Here is a 19106-nt window from a genome sequence, read left to right as displayed (position 1 = left end):
TAAACAATCTGATCTTCATAGAGCAAATCATGGAGGTCATTAGCTTGAGTTCAGACCAACTCTGCCACATCTTCCTCGGAGGCTTTAGCCTACTTTGGAATGACTCAAATGATCCTTTAGTCTGTTCCTGTAAGGCTTTCCTATCGGACCTTAACTTCTCACAGGCCTGTAAGGGTCCTACCCACAACAAGAGCGCCACTCTCGACCTCATCATTGCCAAAGAAATAGCCTACAACTGGGTGACATCTTACCCTGTGACTGGTCGGATCATCATCAAATTTCCTTCCACATCTTGGAAAAGGTCTTGGGTAGACAGGGCCAACCTCTTAAAGCTAAACTACTGACGCACAATATGAGAGACCTCAACATCAATATGCTAACTCCAATCTCCAAAAATAGACTTCAACCCACTCCCAACATGACCAACCTCGATGATCTCTCTAATCACTACATTAACACTGTGTCTAAAATTCCTGATACTATTGCACTGAAGCATATTAGTATGTATAAATAATTGTTATTATTATTTTCACACAAGAAGCAGCTAAAATATGTTTAAAAATGTAACGACATCATTGGTGAGTGTAAAACCCGTCCCCGACGTTCAGTAAAAAATAGAAGTGCTCCACCAGTAAGAGTCTTGGAATTAAATAGAGGACGGGGGGTTTCAGACCAGTCATGAAACGGAAGATTGTGGCGATGGTTCCTGCAAACCTACGGAATTAAGTTTCTTTGCTATTTGGAATTTTTTTTTGCGAACTTAACATTTAGCACTGTGTTGTTTGGGTTCATTACTGATATAATGGCTTGCTGGCATGATCCAACGCCATACTTGATCCATTCACCTCACAACAACCGCCTTCTATCCTTGAGAAATGCTGGGCAAACACACACCACATGCTCAATTGATTCCGTGTAATGACCACAGCCCCTACAATTAGTGTCCTCATTTGAACGACTCCATGCAGGCAAGTGTTTTAAAAATGGCCATTCGCCCATTCACAGGGCCATAAATCTTTTCTTCCAAACAGCTGCATAGGTGCTTGATAGATATGGGGCCTCTGATCTGGGATTGAGCTCAGTGATTATCGACCAGGCATGTTTTCGTTTAGACAATTGTTCCCTGTCCTGATGGAAAGACCAGAGGCGAACACTTCTTTTAATGGACAGTTTAAGTGCCTGTTGGGGTGGATTGGTTCGCCAATAATCCTTGGCACTCAGCAGTTTCAAAGAGTGGTCAAGGAAACATTGATGTTTTTGAATGGGGTGACTTGCTACTATTTCTTGTCACAACTTGGTCTCCAGGCTTTCTTCCCTTGAATTACGCAGTCTGTGGCACAACTTTATGAATGCACCTGAACCGACGCCCTCATGGTTCAGAAGGCCGAGCTCAGACCTTATCTGAGCCAGAGAAGCCGATTTCGGAAGGTGCCAGACTCGTTTGTAAATTCTGGTTGTTGTTTTATTCAGCATTGACGAGTCGCTCCCCAACATTATTTCTTGGCCGTAGGTTAAACAGTTTATAACCTTTGCCTTCATAACTGTCAGGAGGGGGGATAAGCTTGGGCCAAGTAACTGTGCCAAAACTTTCATCATTGCTGCTTCAAGGAACAATGCTTTTGCTTTGACTGCTTCTTTCTGTTTAACAAAAGAGCCCTTGGAATCCATGTGAATTCCCAGATATTTATATGATGTCACAGTTTCAATGTTTTTGCCATCAAAGAACCGCTGCTTTCAATTCCCGAAGGTGATAGCTTTCGTTTTTGAGAGATTTAATTCCAGAGCATTACTTGATGTAAAAGAAAGCAGCTGGTCAAGAAGTCTTTGTAAGCCGACCCTCGTGTGGCTGAATAAGACAAGATCGTCTGCATAAAGCAAGTTGCTAATTCGGGATCCACCAAGTGAGGGGGATGAGAGTTGGCCTTGTCCAATAGATGGGATAAGTCAGAGATAAAGAGATTAAACAAAAGAGGGGCCAACACACACCCTTGTTTGACTCCACAGAGAGTTGGTATTTTTCTTGAGACGTGTGACTTGTCGCCCAATTTGATGCGAATACAGGTGTTTGAGTGAAGTTGGATTATTAATTTTAACAGGACACTCGGGATTCCCCATTTTTGTAATTTGTGCCATAAAAGATCCCTAGGCACCCGGTCGAAGGCCGCTTTAAAGTCAACAAAGAAGCAGTGCAATGGCATTTTTAAGGATGCTGCGTTCTCCATAAGTATGGATAGGGCCAGTAGGTTGCTAGTAGGGCCTGATTTGGCCACAAAGCCAGTCTGATTAAATGGCAGCCGCTGAGTTTTTAGCTCCCAGGATGGCAGATCTTCCAACAAGAGACTGACGAAATACTTGGAGTATACGTCTAGAAGTGCTATCATTCTGTAGTTTTGAGGATCGGCTCTTCTGCCTCCTTTAAAAATTGGGTGAATTAGTGCTCCTTTCCATGAAACTGGTATATCGTAGGTGTAACAGCAATGCAAAAGTAGTGGGGCCAGATGTTCAGCCCAAAGCATAGGATCAGCTTTAAACAGCGCCTTCTGGAGCCCATTAGGGCCCAGGGCCCCATCCGAACGGGCATTGGTAATACTGTGAGTAATATTTTGTCTTATGCCTTCATAAGAAAACCAGAAGTTTGAAAGTAAAGGGTCTTGCTGGAACGTCATTTCCTCTTTATTAATAAGTGAGGTAAATCATTATCATTTTTGATTAATGTGCCATTTCTCTTTGTGTTCCATGGTGAGGTGATGTTCAATTGATACCTTTCTTTATTTTGATCTTGAAAGTGCTCTATTAGAAAAAGGGCCCATTCATGTTCACTTATGTTGGTGCCGCATTAGCCGGTTTCGCCCAGTGTCCTCCTATTCACCAGTGTCCAAAAGGGTTTGGATTGGAGTTTTTGCTGGTGTGGACTACTTTCACGGAAGGTGAGAAATGCCTTCAACAAACACATCTGCCTGGTTAAAACAGAACACTTTGGGGCTCAGTTGGATGGTGCTAAAAATAGACCAAAGTAGCTCTTTGAAATCATCAGGCAAGAAGCTAACCACTCTTCCAATCCGATCTCGCCTAGTGTGTCCTTGCTCCCTAGTGGAAAGGATCTCACCGTTCACTTCTCTGAAAAAACAAGAAAAATCGAGCTGGAGCTACTACCTGTTACCCCAATTTTGAGGCTTCTGAACCTCTCTGCATCATCAGCTGAGATGGCGTAACCCTAGGCAATATCCTCACCCATTGATTGTTCTCTCAAAAATGAAGCCTCTTGGAATTCCTTTCTTTTCCCAGATGTCACGGAGCTTCTACACAACATGGCACCCCTTAAACCCTCTAACCATTTCAGCGATCCTCTACCTGCTACGTTTTTTAAAGATCTCAATTCAGATATTCTCCCTCTGTGGTCCAAGATCTCTCATACAGGGTTTTGTGTGTCAATTTAGATACAGAATATAGGTTTCCCGATTTATGACCTTATATAGGCACAATTCTCATTGCCCTTATTTTGGCATACAAATCCTACCCTTATTTAGGCATTATCCATGCTAACCAAATACTGGCATGGCCACCTACATCCGTCCATCCACATCACAACGAGTTCTTGGAAAACCAGACTCTTAAGCCTTTAGGACTTCCCCTTGCTTGGATTATTGATTTCTCCAAGAACTCATTTATTATGCATGAACATTTATTCCTTAGCTGTTCATTCATGACGTTCCTCTGCCCGACTTTTACGTCATTACTGGCATTCTTAAACACCTTCAAGGTATAAATATATCCGCACTTACCATGGCAAATCATGGCTGCATACTTGCACGGCTCCCCGCTGCAAGTTTGGAAGGAAGTCGAGTCCCCGCCTGACGCACTGACCAGACGCTGTCATCCTCCTTGCAGGGAATCCAGCTCCAGTGTTTCTGACTCCCCTTGCGGGTTGTTAGAGATCGAGACCTGGAAAGAGATTCCAACCTCTCTCATTCTAAGGTATGGAGCAGACTAGAACCTAGAGGGAATTTTGGCAAATCTTAGCAACACCAATCCTAATTATAGCTAAACTAGACTACAGAAAACCAGCACCTACTTCCTACCTCGTACTGCACTTAGGTTAGGTACACTGTGGTAGAACTAGCTAGAAGCACCAGATGAGTATTCACATTTTAGCCTGTGTTATTTATGTATGTATTTTTATGAATATATGTTATAGCTACAAACCATGCTATTGCAGTATTATTTTATCTTACTGTATCTATCATACTTCGCATTCTGTCTTACGATTGCAGCAGTTCATATCTCTTGCACGAGAAATAAGACTGTTCAATAAACCCTTTTTATTGAAATGCCCGTCTACCTATTTCTGTGTAAACTCTGTAGAAACGAAGCATACACAATTGACTGAGTGAAACTGTTCTCTATTGTTTCCACAATTCTGACACTGTTCCGATTCTAAGGGAAACAAAGCTGTCATGTTTATGCGGTTTTCAAAAACTAATCCCTTCTTGTTTATTCGAGAAGTTTCTAGTGACCTCTGAGTTAGCTGGCACACACAATTAAGTTTAATGTACTCAATAGAGGCATACTGACCTCAGTCCTATTCCACAACTATAGTGTATATTATTCCAATGTGCAGAGCCTATCAGGGATATAGGAACTACACTACAAGGAAATGATCCCTGATTGCATTAAGGTAGGGCAAGTTACTCCCATTCCTAAGAAGCCCAACTCGTATCTTTTTGATCCTAACAACTTCCAACCTATCACCAGCCTCATGACGCTAGCTAAATTCCTAAACAAATGCTTCCACCTGCAGCTATGTAACCACATAGAGAACTATCAACTCCTTGACCACTATCAGTCGGGTTTCAGAATGGAGCACAGTACTGAAACAGCACTAACTCACATTGTAGATGACGCCTTGAGATCCCTTGACCAAAATGTACCCTGTATCCTGATCCTTCTTGACCTGTCCTCACCTTTTGATACCATCAAACATGAAAACCTGATTGCTCTTCTTCAACACAGGATGGGTCTCTCTGGGCCAGTCCTGAATTGGTTTGCCTCTTTCCTACATAACCGCACACAAAAGATCAAAGTTAACCATTCCCTTCCAACCAGTACCCCTGTCATGATCAGAGTGCCTCAAGGATCCGCACTCTCACCCACTCTCTGCAACCTTTTTATGGAACTACTTACCATCATTCTGAACCTTGCTAATATTCAGTACCACATGTATGCGGATGACATGCAACTGAACTTGAAGATTTTCTCTCAAGATGCTAAATGCTTTACTTGCCCAAACACAACCCCAATGGCGGGCGGTCCCAATCACCGATAGGATGCCATCCTAATGACCCCCTTAGTTTCCAGCACCTTCCCAGAGTTAATGAAGTTTGGAGTGGGAATAGTAAATTATATATGTTTAGTGTCCCACACCTTCCCTAGTTTAATATAAAGTGGATAAGGAATATTAAAATATATATGTTTACAGTTTTGTAATTTGTGAGAATTAATGTAGTGTACAGTGGGAAGGTTTAAAAATAATAATAGAGCTAGCATTAATAAAAAGATATCATTATAAATATTTGTTAACTAAATTATTGATGTAACATCCATATTTTATTACATACACAAAGTAAAATAAAAACAAATAAATGATTCAACAAGTTATTTTTAATGTGTGTCTTTCTTTATTTTCAAACATTTATTCATGAAGATAAATAACATTTTATTTTATTAAAAGTATAATAATAAATATTGTTAGACATAGAGAGAAAATACTATCTTTATTTTCCAGATATTATATATTTTGGTACATATGTAGACTTTCATATATAATATTTTTTGCAAACATAAGGGCTCATTACGATGGTGGGCGGACATCAGTCCGGCCGCCACCATAACAGTGATGGGGCCGACCGCCAGACGTGCGGCGGTCCCACCGGCCCAATTAGGATGCGGCTACCATACTGGCGGGCGCATCCTGTCCTTTTACCATTGGGGACGGTGCTGCTGGCTGCAGGATCGTCTGCAATGGTAAAAGGGCATGCACAGCATTTCCCTGACCCACATGGCAGGCACCATGCGGTGCCTGCCACTTGGTGCAGGAAACTGCAGTGTGGTACCAAGGGTACACCCCAAGTGCACTCTCCACTACCCTACCCCCTAGGGGGCCAGCAATGGGCCCCCAAAGCCAATCCCCGTCAGACTTTCCATGGCGGCATCGGCACCCTGGAAAGGTCTTTAACCACCCACAACATAATAAGGCTGAGGGTGCCTGCTAGGCACCACAACCATATTATTGCCCAGCTCCACCCAGTAGGCAATCGTAACGATTGCCGACCGGCGGAAAAGCGGCAGACAGACTTTCCGTCCGCCGCGATACACACAACAAAGTATGTTTGATGGCAGAAGGACAGCCACCGCCGGCCCTGTGGTGGTGTTTTTTTTGCCTTCATAATCACCCCCATAGCTTTAAACATTATTGACATTTTTATTACAGTTATGTACATATTATAACATAAAAGTATGTTGTTTTACATTGCTGTATAAACATTTTTTGTGAAAGAAAATCATTTTTATTAATAGTTATACATTATTAACATTTATTGTAAATATGTTTTACATTCTTACATATTGTGTAATTTTTTAACAATATGTATGTTTTTACATGTTTTATTACAAACACTTTTTCAACATGTTTTACATTTTTTAAACATATTGTTATATTTTAACTAATATAATTTACATTTGAAATATAAATTATATTAATTATTACATGTAATATTTTAATAATTTTTTTTAGAACATTAATACATTCTTTTAACATTCATTTCACACAGTACAGATTTTTAATATACATTGGATAGGAAATGGTTATTTATAGAATTATAGTATTTATTATTACATGTTTATTAATATTTTTCATTATAATTTTACATTACAAAAAAAATGAAAATATTTTTAATACATAAGTATTTATTTGTAGTATTTTTACAAAAATATACAGCAATGTATTTCTAATGTTCTATCAGTTTAGTAAAGAAATAGATACATCTTTAATGTTTAAAGCAGCCATTTTTGTTTCTGACTTATATTTTGTAACCGCTCAAGTTTATGGTGGGTCATTTCTGAGGGGAGAAACTTGCAGTTGGAAACTGCATCACATCGGGTAAGGTAAGTTTAATTTTCTTTATTTAAAGTTTAATTTTACTTTAATTTGAAGGTAGTTAAGTACAAGGGAGTGTGTGTAGTGTTAGGTTTTTAACGTTTTGGTGAGTTGTGCGGTTTAGTTATGTGTTAGCGATATGTCATTAGTCATTAGTTTATTAATCAGTCTATGTTAGAATGATAATGAAATTGTGTTTAACCCCTTAAGTGCTACCTCGGTGCATTGGCCGACGGCAGCACTACCTCCCCAGTGCTGCGCACGACCATTGGACGTCCATTCAGCACTGGTTCCAATGGACAGCGCAGCACTGGGGAGGAATGTTTAATAGCATCTATGAGGTTAAAGTATGGTGTTAGTTATATCTTTGTTAGTATTTTGTTATAATTTATGTATATATTTGTGTGGATGAGATTGTTTTGTTTCCTTACAGGTTTTTGTCGATTGGGAATTATGGTTAGGAGAAGATTGCATTTTTTTTAGTTAAGGATGTATTAGTTTTTGAAAACTAATAATTATTTTAGAACTCCTTAATTGTTCATGTTTTCATGGAGCAATTATTTTTTTAAATACGTTTTTCAGGAATATTATGGTTTATCCTATGTGTATTCATTTCCGGTGGATTACTTTTTAAACAGTTAGGGGCCCATTAGGATGACGGGCAGATCGCCCCGCCAGGCTGGCGGTAGCCACCGCCGGCCTGGCGGGGCGATCCGCCCGCCACCCTCGCTGCAAAGACCCCCCGCCATAATAACATGGCTGGGGGTCCGTGCGTGGCAGACGGAAAGACCATCCGCCGCTTTTCCGTGGGGCGGAAAAGGGTTGTATATGGTGGCGGTGTCTATCAGACACCGCCAGCCATATTACAATGGGCATTCAACAATGCCTTTCCGTGGTGGCAATGCCGCCACGGAAAGGCATGCAGAGTCTCCCTGTGGGGGTCTCTTGCGGGCCCCCAGAGACTCGGGGGGGGAGGGGTGTGCACAGGGAGGGTACCTATGGTACCCCCCTGCCTTTCAAGGAACAACGTGGCAGGCATCGCGTGGTGCCTGTGACGCTGTGCTTGGAAATGCACAAGATGTATTCTTAGCATTGTGGCGGGCAATGCTAAGAATACGGGATGCACCCGCCACTGTGGCCGGCGCATCCTAAGACCCCCCACGGACCCTCGCCCTTATGGCGGGCGGTCCCTTCACACGATGAGATGGCGGGCAGACTAAGTCCGCCTGGCATCCTAATGGACCTCTTGGATTTTTCAAATTTTTGGGGAGATTTTTAATGCTCATTAGGATTATGACAAACATGGATTTATTTGTGGTAGTTGGGATTTCGTTTCTTCTGCTACAGAAATAGTAAGTAATTTTAAATTATTTATTGTGTGTGGGAAATGTGTTAAAAAAGACATTGTTATTGTTATTTATATTTTAGGACAAATAATTATTAATGTCAATATATTTTTTGTATTTTAATTATTATATTTGACAACATATATATATATTTTGTTAAATATAAAATATATATTTATTTGTTTATTTCGATTTTGGTAATGTGTTTTAGAGTATTTAGTTTTTTTTGTTAAAGTAGGGATTTGGCTATTAGTTCTAGGTTTTCCTGGCTTTTAGTTGTTGGATATAGTCTTACTTTGTATTGTAAGTATTCAAACGTTTGTTTGGTAAGTTTTGGTCCTATTTGTGTTACAGACTGCTCCATTCTTAGTTGTTGGTAGCTGTGTTTTTTTGGATAGATAGTAATAGTTTATGTAGAGTTGTGTGAGTTCTCCCTGTTGTTGCTTGGAAGGCATTATGCCATCCTTCAACCGTATTGTTTGTTTTAGCTTCTATGTTTAGGGTACTGTTATATACATTCAACCGTGGAATGTGGTATTTAGGTTGCCTTCTGTGTCCAGATCTGTGTAGCCTTCCCACCCAGGTATTCTCAAAATAATTAAGTATAGGACTTAGTTTCTACTCATTTTGTTGGTAGTATGCACTTTCAATTAGTAAATTGTAGTGTTCTACTACGTCATTAACTGGGATGTATGCCAATGCTATACGTTTTTTAATTTGATATGCAAAGGAGCTATTTGTTGCATATTCAATACTTAGGGGCTCATTAGGATAGCGGAAGGCCCGCCACCACCAGCCGTGCGGTAGCAGACCCTCTGCCATCTGACTGGCAATGTCTCCCCGCCACATTAAGATGGCAGGGGGAATCCTTCTGCAAGCATGGCGGGTGCAAAGACCACCTGCAACGCTTCCGCCCCATGCAATCATTACAATTGCCTGGCAGAGCGGTCAGATGGAAGTAAATGGTGGCGGTGCCTAGCAGGCACCGTCCACCAGATCATAATGCTGGTCTCAGCCAGCCTTTCCATGGCGGGGAAACCGCCATGCAAAGGCTGGCACGGGTTGGGTTTGGGGGCCCGTTGTTGGTCCCCTTTGTCTTGGGGGGAGTTGTTGTTGCACTTGGGGGAGTACCCATTGATTCGACATTATGTCAGTGATCCAGAAAATCCATCACTCCGGACACATCACACTTTAAACACCTACCTCAACACCTGTCGACTCCTGAAACCACGATTGAGGTCGATCCCCATTTCCAGTTCTGACTCAATCACCAGTGTCACTGATGCCCAATCAGGGTGGACCTCGATCATCTTGGATCATCAGAGCCAGTACAAGTTCAAGCACCTCACCGACCAATTGAGGAGATGTGATTTTTAATGATGTCTGCCACTCTTCACTCAACGAAGAGGGACATGCAGCATGTTGATATTATATACATTAGAGGGCGGCGACAAGAACTAAAGCAAACCACTACATTCCACCCTCGCCAGTGACGCATTGAGGGGCGTGCAGGAGGCGTGTTTACTAGCGCTCCCCACCTTAAAATCTCAATGCTGTCAGGGATGCGTGCAGCGGGTGCGCCGCCAGTCTGTGCCAGTCCGCGACCGTCCCGTGACCTGCGCTAGCCACGCTGGCAGTTTCCACCCAGACAGAAGAATAATGCTGTCGAGAGAACTACTCATTGAACTAAAAGTATCAATGTGCCCTGCATCTAACCCTGTGGAGCTAGGGGAAATATGTGACCGGATTGCTGATCTCTCAATTACATATGCCAACTTTATAGTCCTGGGTGACTTCAATGTGCACATGGACAATGGTCGCTGTCCCATAGCTACTCAACTTGCTGAGACACTGTCAGGATTGAACCTTATACAGCTGGTCAACAAACCCACACATGTGGCGGGCCACACGTTCGAACTGATCTTTACCAACTTTCCCTCCCTTATGATCGAGGATCCAACTCCGCTCCTATGGACAGACCAGAGTCTGGTTCCTTTCTATCTAACTACCCCCACTTACCAGAAGGTTAGGAAATCCGAACACGCAGTTAAATGAGACTGGAGGAAAGTCAGCCCAGAAACGCTTGGCCCGTTACTTACCAACAACCCATTTTTATCTACTGGTAACCCAAACAATGACACCATAACTTTCAACCGCTGGGTCACGTCGGCCCTTGACCACACAGCCCCCATGAAAGATATGAAACTGGCCAGAAACGAACCCTCTGCCACTTGGTTTATGCCAGAACTCCGCTCAGATAGAAGCCATTGTAAGAAACTTGAGCAGGTCCGGCGCCAAACATATAATCCCAGGGCTAAAATAATCTACAGAAAAGCAATAAAACGTTTTCACAAACTAAAACGCAATACCATTAGATACCACATTTCAACTCAAATCAAAGCAACGGACAATTCCACTAGTCTTCAAAATCATCCAAGGGGTTATTAAACTGGAGATAATGAAAAGCAATATAACCCCTTCTGAGACCCTATGTGAAGACCTTTCGGTCTTCTCCCAGGAAAAGATCCAGGACATCTATGCTGCTTTTCCAGAGATGGTACAGTTTAACCTACCCCACATATGCCCCCCACCTCTGACCAACATCTGGTCAGAATTTAGCCCGCTTGACCCAGAAACGTCCCTAAAACATCTGGAAAAAACTAAATGCGGGTCACCGATGGACCCATGCCCAGCCAGGTTTTTTAAAATATTAGCACCATTGCTCAACCCCGCACTAAACCTGCTGTGGAACACATCACTGGAAACTGGCATCTATCCAGCTATCTGAAAAACTGCTGTTATCCAGCCAATCCTCAAGAAGGAGAACGCAGACCCCGCCATATTGAAAAACTTTACACCCATCTCCCTTCTGCCAGCCCCAGCTAAGATACTTGAAAAAGAAGTGCAAAAACATTTGTCCTAATTTCTAGAATCCAATCAATCACTCCCTGACTCTCAATCAGGATTCAGAGCAGGATATAGCACCGAAACTGCACTACTTAAGTAACAGAAACGATCCGGGAGACAGTGGATAAGGGGAACTATGCAATGTTGGTGCTGTTGGACCTGTCAGCCGCATTTGACACAGTGTTCCACAAGATTCTTCTGGGAAGACGTAGACAGTTGGGAGTGACTGGGACCACCTTAGCATGGTTCAGCTCCTTTTTAGGAGGCAGGTGACAGAGAATTCACTTGCATCCTTACATGTGGAGTGCCTCAGGGGTCGGCTCTCAGCCCAACCCTTTTTAATATCTACGATGCACCTCTGGCCCCTCTAGTAAAACAACATGGTGTCGAGGCCGATGGCACACAGCTTGTGTTTTCGTTTAATGACTTCTCCGAGACCGCTTTGTCTAACTTTAGGCAGTGTCTCATGGACATTTCAATATGGATGACTGCAAACTGCCTAAAGCTAAATATGGATGAAACAGAGATGCTGTTTTTTAATCAACCCTCCCCCCTTCCCCTAATCTTTGGTGTCCCGCAGAGCTCATTCCCCCCTCCCAATACCATCAGCAAGGAGTCTAGGTTTTAAACTGGATACCACCCTGTCATGCAAGACCCAGATCAGCCATATCTCCTCGTCCTACTTTTGGAAAAAGAAGGCCTTAAGGAGATTACTTCACTTCATACCCATGTACTGCAGGAAAACAATAGTACATGCGGTGATCACGTCACAACTTGACTACACTAACAGTCTGTACTTGGGTCTGCCAGCTTACCTGTTTAGGAAACTGCAGAGTGTGCAGAACACGGCAGCCAGGCTTATCAGAAACTTCCCACTGAGGCATCACATCCCCCCTCATTTACGTAACCTCCATTGGTTGCCTGTTAGGAGGAAAACTGAATTCAAGGCACTTACACTAGCCTTCAGATCGTTCAATGATATCGGCCCTCTATACCTAAGAAAGAGAGTCCAAAAATTCTGTCAGTCCAGAACCCTTAGATCCAACCTCCGTGAACTTCTGGTCACCCCACGTTTTTCAAAATCCAGAGTCAGAGGTCGCTCCTTCTCCGTTAAAATGGCAACTTGGTGGAATTCATCATCAGAAATCGTCAGAAAGATCAAATCAGAATCCATCTTCCGAAAGGCTTTGAAGACTTGCCTCTTCAGCCTCCCTTAGCTTCCTCTGGCTTCAGCAATTCTCACTCACCCTCATCCTATCCTGATACCGCCAGCGCCGGGATACCTCCGTTGGAGATAGCTGTGCGCTTCATGAGCTTAATTAATAATAATAATAATAATAATAATAATACTAATAGAACTCTTGTGGTTTTGGGGCAGACCTTGAACACAAACTATGTGATATGAGGGGAGGTGTTAGGGTGCGGTAATGGGAAGTATGATGTAATGCACAGGGTGCGAGTAAATTAAACTAATGCTTAACAGCAGCGCCGTGTGACCTAATCTAGGTGTATGCTTGAGGGTTGGGGAAGATGCAACAGCTACTATCTGGGGCGCATTTACATATTTGTGCTTACTGTAGTCTTGTTGTTGTGGATCAATCTAGGGCTAATTCATAATAAGTACATATGTAGGGGGCCCATATATCGCTCAGCCAAGAGTTGGGTGGCATAAGATCCCAGTAGGTGTCAAACTCCACCCTACAACAGGACATGTCCCAAAGCATGGCAGTGGTGTTGTGGGGGGCACAATTTGACCTAATTGAATCACCACCCTCCTCCTCGTTGGGCACCGCAGCCAAAGCTATAAGTTTACAGTATAGGGAGGAGTAAGTCTTTAACATACCCCAGCAATGCTAGTTGCATAGATGGTGGAATTGTGTTGCCCACTATGCCTGACATCGTTTTTAGTGTTACTGTCCACAACTATACCAGTGGACAGTACCCTGCCATGTGCAAAAGTAACCGACAGCCAGGCCACATCTAGAGTAGCACATGTCAGTTTGCAGTCCCATTCATTGTAAGGAAGTGGGCATATAAAAAAGATCTTTTCATGGAGAGATTTATAATGTATTAGACGTTGGTTATAATTCAGAGAAAGCACTTCAGTTAGCTTACAGCAGAAGTCCCTTTGAACATCCTTTAAGAGGAGCTGTAATATCTGCTGGCCATTTCTGCTCAGTCTAGCTACACATATCAGTTATTAGTTCTGTTCCACCCTTAATAACCTGGAAGCCAGTCTGCTTGGCGATGATGTAGTCAGAATCTGCGTGATCTCCGGCGAATATGGCAGGCCCTTAGTTGTTGGACTGACGCGCATCTGCCACGTCGGGTGCCGGCCCTCTGCAACTGGGGCTCATGCTATGGGTATTTAAACCCCGCCCTAGCAATGCCCAAACTGCTTTTCACTGAAACCTGCCCCGGAGCGGTCCTGCAGCTCTTCTCTTCTTCCTTAAAGGCTCCAGTCAGCGTTTCCTGACCGCAGTGAGACCTGCAAACTAATTTTTAACATTTCGTGAAGATTCATCAAAGGGTGTCAATGTTATTGCCAACTAGGTCCTAACTATGACTACCTACTGGTTACCAGCAGGTAATTTATATTGATGTGATTTTCCGTCGGAGGGGTGGAACTTCTCTACAACTGAATATAAAAAATAGAAAAAGAAATATATATATATATATATATATATACATATATTCCCTGTTAAAAACAATGGTTACAGGGACGTTATAGTTAGGAAGTAGAATGAAACCTACTCGAAATTCACTGAAAAAAGCAAATGTTATACAGATGGTATAGTTAGGCTCACATTTGACTTGTAGAACGCCATCGGAATTCAGCAGTTATAGTTACCTGAGCTAACTATAACTTATGCCCTCTACAAATCACTGGTTATGACCTCACATATATCACCACGCATGACATGGTGATTGACGGCATCTCAAATGACATCACAGATGACATCATACAGTGAGTGTGAGTGCTTTCTAATATGTTATGAGATTTAAACATATATAGCAAGCAAGCAAGCAACATAAGTTAAAATAATATACTTTCTACACTAATAATGAATGATACTATTTATAACATATATTATGTGAGTGGCTGTGTAACTGTGTATCCGTGTGTGGGTGGGTGTCTGAGTGCCAGTATGGCTGTGTGAGTGGCTATATGGGTATATAAGTAGGCAGTGAGTAGCTGTGTGGGTGAGTGAGTGAGTAGATAGTGACACTATCTACTAGAATTAATTATCTAAGATAGATATTAGGTCAAAATGTTGAGGCCTCAATTAGTCATACAAATGATCTGTCATCTTTTCTTCAAGGCCAGTATAACCTAATCTATGTAGTGATTGAAGTTTCAATGAGTGAGTTTCTCTACATACTCTCAATGGCACATACCCTTTTTTTTCTTTTTTTTTCTTCTATAGATTGACCCTACTTAGGTATCAATATTGACTCCCTGAGTCATGCGTGGTGGCACGGAGAATATTATGAGCTTGTTCAATTGCTAACTTAACCTCGCTGGCTGACACAGTCACTTCTGCAAATAACGACATACTGCTTTCACAAATTTGGCAATGAACATAAATATTTATATTTTTCATTAAATATATTTTACCAGTTATTTTCTTGATGATTGTGCATCTTTTCTTGTTTAATATGCTGATGCCTAAAATATTTAATGTTTAGCACTGTAAAGCAAGCAGTTAAAAGTTATTTGAAGTTGAAAGATTCTGTTATATATATTTTTTTCAATTTTGTGGTGTTATTTGATGATGGTGCACCGGGTCCATTTAAAATGAAGCAAAGCATTTACAACATCAAACCCTTTGAACATGCTGAGGCGTACGAGACCGCCGGCAGTGGCCTTATTTCTGTTTAGCCAGCTGCTTCCCTTTGCGCTTCATATATCAAAAACACACTCAGTGCACTGTGACAAATGAAGCAAGCACAGCATTTGCCCTACTTACTTGATTTTCTCTTCACTGATACAAAAGAAGAACAACAAAGAAATTCTTCCCCTAGGAAAACAGACAACAACAGTTATCAATGATCTTACAAGCTGAGCATTTCTGTAGCAGGAATCCCAGTAGAAAAAATGCTACTTATGAACATGAACTTTTTCTGATGAGAATGTTCTTACGTTTGCTGGCCCAGGAGATAGTATAAAATATATCCATGCTGTCAGTTTAGGAGGAGTGCAATACAAAGAGTTGAGGCTTCATGTTTTTTCTAAATTGAAGTAGTGTGGGGCTGGACCTGGATATTCGGATGTTGTTTCAGATCCTGGGTACATAGGAGGAAAAGGCCTGCTATTTCTTTTTCTTTTTTCCACTTCATAGTCTGAAAGTGATCTGACTGTGGGTGTGCTGAGAAACACCAGAGATGGAAAACTTGTCTGCAAGATAAGTGGAGGTGCTGCTTGTGATGGCTTTGTGAATGAAGCTGATGATCTTTAAGATGGTGCGGGCCCACAAAGGGAGCCAATGAAGCTCCATCACATTGGAGGTGAAGCAATCATATTTCTTCAGGCCCATGCTGAGACATGCTACAGCATGTAGGATGCCCTTAAGAAACGCAAGTGTGGAGTTTGGAAGGCAATGGAGGAGGGCGTTCCACCATCTAGGTGCAATGAGACCTAAAACAGCAGGTCTGAAGTCACTTTCTTGTAGAAATGGTTTGACTTTCTTTACAAGAGAGAGCTGGTACAAGGTCTTTATTTTTTGGACTGTGTGTTCTTTGAGAGTGAAGTTGGTGTCCAGAGTGAGTCTATGTGACCTAGCATTTAGTGAAAGTTGGGTTTCAAAGCAGTCAAGGTTCATTGCATTTGACCAATGTGTGTACTGTATCTTGTTTGTTGTTCTTGGAAAATAACAGAAATTCATTATTGGGTGGCTTGAGTTTCAGTTAGGCACCGGACATCTAGGCCTGGGGGAAGCAGATGATATTTATATAGAGTTGTGTGTCAACAACATATTGATGAATCTCTGTGTTGTTAACTGTGAGAAGAGCATCAAGCAGCTCCACATAACGTTTAAAGATGGCAAGAGACAGTAAAAAACAATGGGGGACTCCACAGGTGATTAAGATCTTTTTTGACCTGGAGGTGCCCATGTGAACAAACTGGTGTACATTGGAAAGGTAGGAGGAAAACCATTGAGGGCCATTGCTGGTAAATCCCATTCAAGACTCTAGGGAGCATATGAAGGTAGGATGGTCGACTGTGTCAAATGCAGCTGAAATGTCCCTCAATATCAAGAGGCAGTGGCCATCTACACCTGTATCCAAGGGTGCATGGCCTACGATGTATGAGGCAGAGGGTACGGAGACGGCCCTTCTTGCTGTGGTTGAAGAAGCGAGAAAAATGGTGGATACCGGAGGCTGCGCTGCTATTATTCTATTAGATCTCAGGGCAGCCATCGACATGGTAAACCACCATATTTTGATTCAGAGACTGAGGGAGGTGGGGGTAGCAGGGACTGCCCTTAAGTGGTTGCAGTCCTTTCTCTCCTATAGATCTTTCACAGTATTTGAAGATGTTCTTTCAAAACAGACCCATTTGCAGTATGGTGTCCCCCAGGGATCCTCTTTAAGCGCCACCATGTTTAACATCTACATGCGGCCCCTTACGGACATTGTGCTTCCCTGGGGGGTCCAGCTGGTCACATACTCTGACGACACCCAGTTGGTGGTATCCCTCAGCTGACATGACACTAGTGATAAGAATCTGACCTCTTGTCTGGTCAAAGTAACTGAGTGGATGGATTTGTCCTTTCTTAAACTTAATGGTTTCAAGACGAAAATCATGATACTAGGACAAGCAGCTCCTCCAAACTTAGACCCTTGGTGGCCTAGTTGTCTTGGTCCTCCCCCTCTACCAAAGAAACAAATCAAGAGTCTGGGTGTTTGGTTGGACTCCAATCTTAGTTTCTCTGTACAATCGCGTAAAGTTGCTGCTACCTGTTATGGCCTGATCAGATTGATGAGGAGGATCCTGCCACTCCTTCCCTTTGACGCTAGACGTCTGCTGGTTCAAGCCCTTATTTTATCATGGCTGGACTATGCCAATGCGGTCTACCTGGGTGCACCGCAGGGGACTATTAAGATCTTACACGTTCTCCAGAACTGTGCTGCTCGACTTTTAATGAATGTGCCTAGGCGCAATTCTGCTAAGTCAGCACTTTGTCAGTTGCACTGGCTTCCAGTGCAGCAAAGAATTTGGTTTAAGGCCATGTGCACTGTGCATAAGTCTATCATTGGCAACGTACCCTCTGTGATCCTGCCTATGCTGCAATTTTATCAGGTTTCTCGGACACTCAGATCCAACAATAAAAAACCTTCGACAGTTCCTAGGATTCAACGGGCACGTATGGACGGGCGACGTTTCTCACTTCATGGGGCAAAAGTATGGAACCGGCTCCCCGGCCCTGTCCATCTTTAACCTAATTATCTTCTTTTCAGGAAATAGCTGAAAACCTTTCTTTTTCCATGAGTAGTGAAGAATGTGTATGTGTAATGACTGCGCTGGGATGCCCTAGGGTAGCCATGCGCTATAGAAATGCGTATTCATTCATTCATTCATCTCCATGCTGCAGAATAATCTGAAACCAGACTGGTAATTGTGCAGAAGATAGTTAGTGTTACTGTCATTTTGGAGTTGAACATAGTCTGCTTGTTTAATCAATTTGCACATGAACGGTATGTGAGTGATGCACCAGCAGTTGGCAAGGTCATCAGAGTCTAATGTAGATTTCTTTACGAGGAGGAGTATCTGGCCTGTTGAAAGATATCTGAAGTGAGGGAGGCATTGACAATGGTAAGTAGGGATAAAAAAGCATACCCAGGGAGAGCTTGATGAAGGAAGATGATAAGGCATCATATTCAGGGAGTTGAGTAAGTCACAGAGTTCTGTGAGAGATTGGGTTTAAAGTCTGACCATTGTGGGATTCTACAGGGATTCTACAGGAAGAAGTGGGTGTAAAGAGATGAACCAGGCTTAGTGCCAATAATGTGCTATCAGAGCTTCTGTATTTTTTCACTTAAGAAGAGATTACAGGCATTGCACTTTCCTGTTGAGTGAGGAATGGATGAGTGCAGCAGGGAGTTGAATCAGTGCTTAATTGTCTTGAACAGAATTCTGCTTCTGTTGGTGGCTTCATTGATAATGATTGTATGGTAGTTTTCTATGACTGATGTGAGGAGCTGCCTGCGTGTTTCGTGGAGGGGACTTAAGTATCAAGAGGTCCTTGGAGGTACCTCTATGGTAATGGGATTCTGCTAAATCTATTTGTCAAGGTATACTAGACCTCCTGTTTCCCATTGATTCCCCCAAAGTCTTCCCTAAAAACGAAACAGTCATTGTGGCTGTTATTCTGTAGAATTCTATGGAAAATCTTTTTCTCCCACAACTTTCTCTATCGACATTGTTTTTATTGCACCTGCTGTTTCTTTGTCCAACATTTCACACTCCAGTTCATCTCTGAGATTTGCTGTGGGACACGTAATTGGTAATTGATCCATAAAGTTATTTCTTATGTATTTCCTGTCAGTACTTTTAAGGTATATAATGTGGAATGTAATTGGGAAAATTTCAGAGTGATTATCATGGGTCATGTGAGTAGTTTATTTTTATTGTTGAATATCACTGGCGAAGCCGATCTAGCTTCTCTTTGTTTCAATTGTAGGGAAGATGTCTGCCT

This window comes from Lissotriton vulgaris, chromosome 1_1, assembly GCF_964263255.1.
Source record: "Lissotriton vulgaris chromosome 1_1, aLisVul1.2, whole genome shotgun sequence".
In the NCBI taxonomy this organism is placed as follows: domain Eukaryota; kingdom Metazoa; phylum Chordata; class Amphibia; order Caudata; family Salamandridae; genus Lissotriton; species Lissotriton vulgaris.
This window is presented reverse-complemented; position numbering follows the sequence as displayed.